This window comes from Delphinapterus leucas, chromosome 11, assembly GCF_059928025.1.
Source record: "Delphinapterus leucas isolate spDelLeu-1000000601 "Yukka" chromosome 11, BTC_Dleu_Yukka2, whole genome shotgun sequence".
Lineage (NCBI taxonomy): Eukaryota > Metazoa > Chordata > Mammalia > Artiodactyla > Monodontidae > Delphinapterus > Delphinapterus leucas.
The window spans coordinates 96,531,858-96,541,933 of NC_143139.1; the positions used below are offsets into that span (position 1 = coordinate 96,531,858).

The following is a 10,076-nucleotide window of genomic DNA, read 5'->3' on the forward strand; positions in this document are numbered from 1 at the left end:
CGTTTCCTGGAAGCCAGGCCAAACTCTCCACGCAGCCATTTTCCAGCTGTGTTGTCTTAGACGGGCTACTCCACCTCTGAGCCTCAGTTTGCTCATTCTGTAAAATGGGTCCACGAGGTTTCCCAACAGGGACGGAGGAACACCATCCCCAAGTGTTGGTGGCTGTTACTGACTTCTCTGGAGTTAACACTTTAATCTTATTTCTACTTATTTTGGACATGCCCTTGGAATGGGTCCTTAGGAACAGCACTTTTTGGGTGATTTGCACCTGATCCGTAAATGGCCTGGATTCCAGTCTTAGCACCTGGCTGCTGGTGCTGCTTGTCTGTGTATCCCCCCCATCTCCCCTCCCTTCTCATTCCAGGATTTGGGGATTTCCCACCATTTTAACCTCAAGGTCACTGTGGCTTCTTCAGCCTTACCAACATTAGACTGTACAAGTTTATTTTTGCTTGGGTTTGGTTTAAAATGCCTGAGGGGTCTGGAGAGGGTGGCTTCCAGAGTGTGGGCTTTCAGGGAGTGCCTCAAAATGTCCTTTAGCGTGGGGAACTTTTTTTTTTAAATTTCTTTTTGGCTGTGCTGGGTCTTCGTTGTGTTGCTGTGCGCGGGCTTTCTCTAGTTGCGGTGAGCGGGGGCTACTCTTCGTTGTGGTGCGCAGGCTTCTCATTGCAGTGGCTTCTCTCGTTGCGGAGCGTGGACTCTAGGTGCGCGGGCTTCAGTAGTTGTGGCACGCAGGCTCAGTAGTTGTGGCACACGGGCTTAGTTGCTCCTCAGCATGTGGAAGCTTCCCAGACCAGGGATGGAACCCGTGTTCCCTGCATTGGCAGGCGGATTCTTAACCACTGCAAGGGTGGGGAACATATTTAATCTATCTTCTAAGATGGCTGCCAGGTGGTCTTTCTTCTTCTTTTTTTTGGTGGAACTATGTCAGCAGGAATATTTCTCCAAGCATCAGGGATTCTGTGTGGCCTTGCATGGCAGGGTGTGAGGCCTAAAACAAATGGAGTGATGTGCTTAGCAGCATGGTCTTTGTGCATGTCAGACTCATCATCTCAACTCAGTTGCTTCCTTCTCCGAGAAGTCTTCCCTGACTACCTGATCTAAAACCACAGCCCTCCCACTCTTCCCAGCGGTCCCTCTGGCCTAGTACCTTTTTTTTGGATAGGTAAGAAGTGGATTTATTTAGAGAGATACACATTCCATAGACAGAATGCGGTCCGTCTCAGAAAGTGAGGAACAGTCTTGGGAGAAACACTCCAGAGTGTGGGCTGGCCTAAGACTTGACTATACTGTCTTCAGGACACTCAAGACAGTGTGGGAATTATGTGTGCTCACTTCGTGTGATTTACACTAGCCTGTAGTTCCATTAGAAGAGGAATTTAGAAAGGTCACACTCATTAGAGCATCTCCAGTGCCCGTCACAGCCTGCGCACTCTGGGAAGAAGCTGGTTAGAGGGTTGTATGTATGTTTATTGTAAATTTTCTTAAGTGGTTAGTAGGTATAAGAACTGAGCTGCAAAGAGAGCAGAGAGCAGTGCTATAGTCCCTTTTTTCATTTCCAGTCCTCTAGTAAATGGAAGGGGGCACACCGCGAAGGGCTCCATCCATCGGTGGGTCTTGACCCTGACCTCGGAGGTGTTTTCCCCTCTCCCTGGAAAGCATCCTGTTTTCAGTGAACCCATTAAGTTTGTAGACAGTTAATGGCTTCTTGCTTCCCCTGCCGTGGACATACTGGATCCCACAAGAGTCCGGCTGTTTTTTTCTTGGCTCAGAACAATTCCAAGGGGTTTCAAGGAAGTTCCCGGCACGCTCGGGATTTTGTTGTCGGCGGCCACCAGGAAGCCTGCAGCGGGTCTGGAGTGGACGTGTGCAGTTGTGGCTTTGTCCTGCCGCGGGTTGGTTGGGGCCGGGCCCTGGGTGTAAGCAAATAAGTCCCCGGTCCAAGTCCGTCGCTGGCCCCGAGGCAGGCAGGAGAGGCCCGGCCTGGGGGTCAGGGCACTGGGGCGGCTCGGGGAGGGCAGCTGATTATCCCAGTGTCAACATTAGGATGTGACAACACAGAACACCCGCTGGGCCTTGTCAGGCGCTGCTTGGTAAACCTGTTTTTCTGGAGGTGGGAGAAGACGGGGGTCACCCAGAGTCTGACAGGAGATGCAAGCTCTGGGCCGGAGCGGGCAGCCCCACGTGGCTATCTGGGGAGGGTCACTTGTGTCTGGCTTGGACCTCAGAGGAGGCTCTGAGTCCCGGCAGGGAGATGGGCCGGATTTCCCGTGTGCCAACAATGACGCATCCGGGAAATCCCAGCTCTGACACAGGGTGGGCATGCGCCTCTCCTGAGCTCCAGGCTCACCAGACGAGAGCTTCCCATTAGTGAGCGCTGACTGTATACCATGCATGCAGCCTCTGCCTCCTCTCAAAAGGTGAGGCTGTCCAGTCCAGGGTGCCCCAGCCAGGAGCTGACTGTCCTGTGAGCCCAGTTCCCTCATTCTATTGGACATTGTACTGTCTGGTTCCCACTGGGCTGTCCCCGCTCACAGGGTTCCTACTCCGAGCCGGGGCAGATAGACAGGTAAACATTTAATGAGAGCGCAATGGGCTAAGTGCCTAATCCAGGTCTGTTTACACAGGATACTAGGTACGGAACAGATAATTCTGTCCTGGAACGAGGTGGGTTCTGGGCTGGGCCTGGAGGAAGAAGCAGGTCCCTGATGCCAGCCTGGGGAAGGCAGAGGGAGGGTGTAAAGGTGGGGTTGAGGGTGTGAAAAGGTGGGAGTGGGGAGCTGAGATCTGTCCCAGGGAGGAAGTGGGAGCCCCCAAGGCTGCTGACTGGAGCGCTCTGCGACAGGATCTCGTGAGTGGTTGAGATGCCACAGCGCTGGAGGGAGACCCAGAACTGAAGAAAGCAGGGCGTAGTCCTTCACTTAAATTCTTCTTAGGAACTTTAATTGAAGTATAGTTGATTTACAGTATTGTGTTAGTTCCAGGTGTACAGCAAAGTGATTCAGAAACAATATATATTTTAAAAAATTCTTTTCCATTATAGATTATCACAAGACACTGAATGTAGTTTCCTGTGCTATACAGTCAATCCTTGTTTATTTTATATATGATGGTGTGGGGACTTCCCTGGTGGTCCAGTGTTGAAGACTCCGCGGGGTAGCGGGTTCGATCCCTGGTCGGGGAACTAAGATATCCCGCATGCCGCCTGGCGCGGCCAAAAAAAAAAATAGTATATGCTAGTGTGGATCTGTTAATCTGATACTCCTAATTTATCCCCCCCTTCCCCTTTTGTAACCGTAAGTTTTCTGTGTCTGAGTCTGTTTTGTAAATAAATTCATTTGTGCTGTTTTAGATTCCACATATAAGTGATATCATGTAATATTTGTCTTTCTCTGTTTGAGTGTGATAATCTCTAGGTCCATACATATTGCATATTGCTGCAAATGGCAATACTTCATTCTTTTTTATGGCTGAGTAATATTTCATTGTGTACACACACACACACACACACACACACACACACCACGTCTTAAAACCAGTCATGTGTTGATGGGCACTTGGGTTGTTTCCATGGCTTGGCTATTGTGAATAACACTGCTATGAACATTGAGGGTGCATGCATCTTTTTGAATTTGAGTTTTCACCTTTTGTAGATATACGCCTAGGACTGGGATTGCTGGATTCTATGGAAGCTCTATTTTTAGTTTTTTAAGGAAACTCCACACTGTTTTCCATAGTGACTGCATCAGTTTACATTCCCAAAAACAGTGTAGGAGGGTTCCCTTTTCTCCACACCCTCTTCGGCATTTACTGTTTGAAATGCATGCTTCTTAAACGGCAGACCCAGGCGGTATCTTGGCACCTTTCCTTTCTAATGGTGATGGAGAAGCACAGGGGTGTCAACAGGACTTGGTCGACTGGGATCCCTTCCGACCTGGCCTTCCAGGGTCTCGTCACCATGTTTCCCCTGCCTTTTTTCTGTTCAATTCATTGAAGTGTGTATTCTTACAAAATACCACAAGCTGGACGCTTCATAAGCCACAGACATTTATTTCTCACAGTTCTGGATTCTGGAAGTCCAAGGTCAGGGTGCCCCAGACTTCCTGTATCCTCAGTGGAGGATGGGGAAGGGAGCTCTCCTGGGCCTCGTTTAGAAGAGACGAAACCCACTAGCAGAGCCCTCATAATCTGTTTGCCTCCCAGCGGCCCCACCTCCTTTTCCCATTACTGGGCATTAGGTTTTCAACTGAGGAATTTGGGGCGGGACAGAAACTTTCAGACCTCAGCAAACTGGTTGAAAACCATTTCAAAATTAGTTGTCAAGAGAATTATTAATCTTTTACACTTTCTCTACAGTTTGTTTGTTTGTTTAATGGATATTTGAGCAGGAAAGGACAGAAAAGAATCTGTCCCCAATGCTTGTTTTACAAGTGAAGAATTAGGGGTCCAGAGGGGCTAAGGAATTTGTCCAGAGTAGCACAGCCAAGCTGGAGCAGAACCCAGGTGTGCGCCCAGCCCAGGGCCCCTTTGCTACAGCGTTTCCATTCATAAATACTGTGTAAGCAGTGAGAAGTCAACAGCTGCATAAACAGCAGGTCCTTAGCTTGCTCTTGTCTCACAGCTAATCGTGACTTCTTTCCACGCTACCCAGAGGCCCCAGCTCCTTCCATTTGTGCGGGGCCAACCTGCCCAGGTGGGGAGGAGAAGGGGGCGCTGGCCTTGCATCGTTCTTTCCGCTGACATTCCAGAGCTCATCGGGCCAGGCGCTGGGGACCTGGAGCCCAGTCAGCCCTGAGCAACTCCAGCCAAACTGTGACCTTAAACTGTGGCCAAGGGTGTGTCCTGGGATTGAGGCCAGATTTAATGTAGCTCCTCCCGCGTATGTGTGTGACAAGCCCTTCCCTGTTCCAACCCTGAGTCCTGACGGAGGCTGGACTCTAGATGCAAATAAAAAGGGTGTGGGGTTACTGAGCGGTAAGCACCAGGCCCAGAGTGGGCAGCCTTTGCCTGAGGCCACCCCAGCCGGAAGCCAAGCCAAGCCTGGATCTCTTGCTCGGTGGCTGGCAGTGTTTGTGCCTGGTCCCAGGTGGCTCAGGCCAGCACCTGTGCTGGGGTTCAAGGTGGAGGGAGGGCTCCGGTGCTGCTGCGGCAGTAGGACTTGAGGGGGGTCCCTTCCAAGCTGCAGCTTTCTAACTCCTGCCCACCCCACAGGTGAATTTCCAACCTTTTGCTTGAAATAACCTTTCCCTCTCCTTACTTTCCTCTCCCTCTCCCTCCTTTCTTTCCTCTCTCCTTGTTCCCCAGGTATTTCTCCTTCACTTAAGGGAAGTGAGCCCCACCCACATCAGACCAGCTGCTTGGGGCATCTGCAGGTTCATAAGTCTGGACCTCTCCTGCCAGGTGGGGAGGGAGCGGTGGTGCAGGGGCGGGGAGTGGGGCTGGGAGGGGTTGGATGCCTGATTCCTGAAACAGACCTTTAAGACAAACATCAGTATCTCAGACCGCAAATTAAAGCTATGCACTTGAAACAGTTGCTTTTGCTTTATTTTTTGAATCAGTGATACCAGCACATGTTCAGGAAGAGGAAAACATTTATAGTAAAAATTCAGTCTCCTTCCTACCTTTGTCCCAGAGAGGACCCTTCCCCTCTTTACTAATCTTCTTTCTCCTTCGGGAGATGCACTCACGCAGGTGGAGGTGTTTGTCTTTTCCTCTTAACCCCTGTAGCAGCACAGTTAAGTCGTGCCCCCTGCTGTGTGCATGCACCTTCAGGATCTTGGCCCAGCAAGATCCTGTCAGGTACAGGCCGGCCTCACTGGAGGACGCATTTCCAGAAATCAAAGGGTTGTGTGCATTTGTGACTTTGGTAGAGACTGTCAAACTGGCCCCCAGAGAAGTAGGGGCTAGCTGTTTCCCATTCCCTTCTGGGTCTGTTGATTTCTTAACCAGCTGTGGAGCCCCTGCTAGGTGGCAGAAAATGGGCAACAGTGGTATCTTTTATTCCTCTGAACAGTCCTGGAGGCTGTGCCGCTTCTGTGCTAGAGAGCCCTCTCTGGTTCTGGTCACACAGCCGTGGCAGAGCTGGGACTGGAAGCTGGGTCTGTCTTGCTGAGGTCAGGGCTTTTCCACTTGATGCTTTGAGCATTGGGTGCTCTGTAAGCCAGGGCATTGCCCTGCTCATGGAGGGGGTGGGAAGCCCCAAAGGAAAAGACTGGGGACCAGGGCTTTCCAGCTGGATCCACCCAGCAGCCACTGGCCTGGCACCCAGGACTGCATTTACCAGATGGCTCTGATGTGGTCCCAGAGGGGTCATCACCTGTTCCTGCTTTGCTGCAAGGCCTGCAGGGACAGGGGGAAGGCTGGGCTTCGGGCAACTGAGGGTCCCCCCTCCAAAGAGGGGGCAGCTGTTCCCATCTCAGTGTGTGTGTGGAAGAGACACAGCCAGTGACACTGCAGGCTGGCTGGTCCAGAGCCTGCCCTCCCTTCCAAGCCCTGCAGGCGTCCTCACGGCTGTGGGGACAGCAGTTTGCATCCGGAGCTCTGGAGGAAGACGGGTCCCCACTGCGTGTGCAGGAGGGCGTGTGTGGGCTGCAGCCTGGGTGGGTGTGCCTTCCTTTCACCAAAGAAGGGTTTTAAACTACTCATTTGCAAATATGCTGGAAAAAAATAGATGCTTGAAACCAGTCCAGGCTCCTGGATCTGCAGCTGCAGTGACCTCAGTACTTGGCTTTGTTTAGTCATTCGACAAGCATTTATCTGCTCTGTGTTGTGTGCCAGGAAGCAGAGATTAACAGTAAGGGCAGTTTCTTTTTACTTTTTTCTTTGGCCACACCATGTGGCTTGCGGTATCTTAGTTCCCCCACCAGGGATCAAACCCGGGCCCCCTGCAGTGGAAGCTCGGGAGTCCTAACCACTGGACCTCCAGGGAAGTCCCAGCTTCTTTGTGTCCCCCGTGAAATGGCTATTGCTAGCGTCCTCATTGAGGAGTGAGTAAGCTTGGCACAGAGGTTGACTTACCCAAGGACACCCAGCAGGGGCCAACAGGGATGTCAAAAGGAGACTGAGGATGGCCAGTGGCACTGCCCAGGCAAAGACTAGAGGCTTGGCACGTCTGGGCACGTGCTCTGTAGTGTGGTGGGAACCAGGTCCAGGATTGGGGTGGCAGGGCTAAGGCGACCAGGGGGAGAAGAGGGCCCTGGTAATGGTGTAGCATGTCTCCCGAGGGGACTGGGGAGCTAAGAGGGGGTGGCAGGGTCAGATTTGAGGCTGCTGAGTGGAGATCAGATTGGAGACCCCAGCAGGAGCAGGGCCAGACAGGAGGGACCGGCCCTGGGCCTCCACTGGGGTGATGCGGTAGCTGGGAGGGACCAGAGCTGGCAGGCTGCCATAGGGACCCTGCCCCCAGCCCTCTGGCCACACTGTTCTCTCGCTCAGATCTAGAGGCCCAAGGACAGCCTAGGCCTGACCGCTGATTCTCCTCCATTGATACCAGCCAGAACCTTTGCATTGGCTAGAAGCAAGAGGGCAGAGGACTTGGATTCAATCTTCACTTCTCTGACTTAGATACGGGATTAAGTGGGGAGCATTTTAGAGTTAATCCATGTACAGGGAGGGCTTAAATCACTGCCTGACAATAGTAGATACCCAGACATGAGCCAGAATTATAAGACAATTAGTGCTTGTTCTTGCCTGGAAGAGGAACCCTATTATCTTGGGATCATTATCCTCATTTAACAGGTAAGGAAATTGAGGGTCTGGCCCAAGATCTCACTGCAAGCGAGTGGGTGCGTTAGGGCGTTAACCCAAGATTCCCCCACCTGTCTTGGAGCATCCGTGCAGGGCTCAGGTGATGAGCAAGTGGGGGAGAGAGTCTGGTGTCTTCATTCTCTCCCCAGGCCAGCCCAAGAGAGGTCCGGAGGGGTCTGGGGACCCACCTGAAGGTGCAGACGCGGGTCCTGCCCCCAAACAGTTCAGTCTGGTTGGGGAGGCACCACTCCATTGCTCAGCCATCCGTGGAGCTGGTCAGACACAGCACAGGCCTCACCCCCAGCCTGGCCAAGCTGCCAGTAGCCACTGTCCCTGGTCAGGCACCTGCCTGGTAGGGCCCCTCATCCCATTTGGTACACAAGGCGCCCAGGGATTCTAGGCATGTCTACTGGGGACGAGGGATATTGAGACGGTGGGTCAAGGTGAGGTTCAGGCCATGTGCCCAGTGAAGTCCCCTTGTGACCCCTTGGGAAGGGGTGTCCACGGGACCATAAGCCATCCCTGGGAAGAGAAGAGCCCCGTGCTCAGGGGGCTGGGGAGGGGGTGGAGGGGTGAGGGGTCAGGGAGACTGATGCAAATGACATCAGTCTCCCTGATGGGGCAGCTTTCCCTGGAAAATAGCCATTTGCATAGACACCCTGGGGCCTGGGGCCTGAGGGCAGCAAGAGCTCCTGGTCCCAGTTCCTGAAATGCCAGCCTAACACAAGGTCAAGTTCACAGGGCTTACAACCTGTGCAGTGTTAAAACCTGTCTCCATTTATCTGGGTCTTTTAAGTCCGTGAATGGAATTTAAAATTTTTGTCCATAAAGATTTTAAGCATCCTTTCTTAAATTCATTCCTGATCAAAACCCTTATATTTCTGTAGATGTATTTATTGTCTATAATATTTTCTAGTTGCCTTGAAGGAATGCTGTTTTTTGTATGTTGATCTAGCTTGTTAAGACTCATTTACAATTTTCTTAAGGTAAACCTAACTTAATTGAGCCCACCCCACCCCAAAGTGATGTCCATACACCGCCCCAACCCCGCGGGGGTCCGGGGCCTGGGAGTAGGATTTGTGACCTTGGTTCAGCCTCCCCTAATCAAAAGGGGAAGGGATGAAAGTCACCCCTGGCTACAGAAGTGGCTTCAAACCATACTAGTTTTGTCGTCTTACTTTTTCCTCAAGGATGGCCGGTGGATCTAGATTCACCTCATGGCTTTTCACCTATACCCAGCAGTCTCTAGAACAAATGTGTGAACATTTAGGCACCCAGAGTGGTACCTCTGCTGGGTGTGGGGTCTTAGGAAAGTCCCCGTGACCCTCCCTGCTGGTTTGGGGGAGTCGCTGGGTCAGGCCTGCTCTTAACACTTTGCCTGCAGGTGCCCTCAGCAGGTGGCAGCACCCTTCCCCCAACCCTGCCGGGGGCCACCCTCCCTCCACCCACCAGATCTGACCTGACAGCTCCTTTCAGCCCACAGGGGAAGGGGCTGTCCTGACAGGTGCGGGTGGCATATGTCAGGCCGGGGCTCTTTTGTGGCCTTTGTGGCTGTGTTTACACGTCTGATCTCTCCAGCCCCAGCTCCTGCGGACCTGCCTTTCACACTGAGCTTGCATCTGGAACAGATGTAAAACTGTTTCCCTCTCAGGAAACTGAAACAACCATCTCTCTTTGATACAAATTCTGGGCATTTATTCTCTCTGGAACAATGCTGTCCTTATGTGGTTTTCTTTCTCAAAGGCCAGAGTGCCCCAGACCCCCCAAATACCTGTCTGTGCCCTTGATGACATCATGTCCATCTCTGCATGCAGTTTGGATGCATTGTGGAGAATAACTTGTCCAGACTGGCCCCGAGACACCTGGAGGACCCAGGAACCTTAACCTGTGTGCCCACGAGCCCCTGCCCTGTCTTTCTTTGCATTTCCAGCCGTCACCCTTTAATGCTGAAAGCACGTGGTAAGCGCACGCGTGCTTGTTTAGCTCCGTGTCTCTGTGCCCGTGCACGTCCTGCCTGTAGTCCACTTCAGGGATGAACGCTGGTCCACTCTGGCCTGGGGAGCAGGAGACTTGGGTGTAAGCCAATTAGTTATTAATACAATTAATTTTTTTTTGGCCGTGCCCCGCGGCACGTAGGATCTTAGTTCCCCGACCAGGGATCGAACCCGTGCCCCCTGCAGTGGAAGCGGGGAGTCCTAACCACTGGACTGCCAGGGAATTCCCTATAATTTATTATTATTGTAAGAATAATGGACTGAAGTACAGAGGTCATAACAGTGCCTGTTCCCCCCGTGTTCCAGGCTCTGCTCAAAGTACTTAAAGGAGATTCC

The 10,076-nt window shown here is 52.1% G+C and overlaps 1 protein-coding gene across 10 annotated transcripts in view; it reads left to right on the plus strand.

Annotated features, from left to right (window-relative positions):
• Nucleotides 1–10,076, plus strand: part of BIK (BCL2 interacting killer) — a 34,660-nt gene that overhangs the window by 1,243 nt on the left and 23,341 nt on the right. The gene's annotated exons all lie outside the window — the stretch shown is intronic.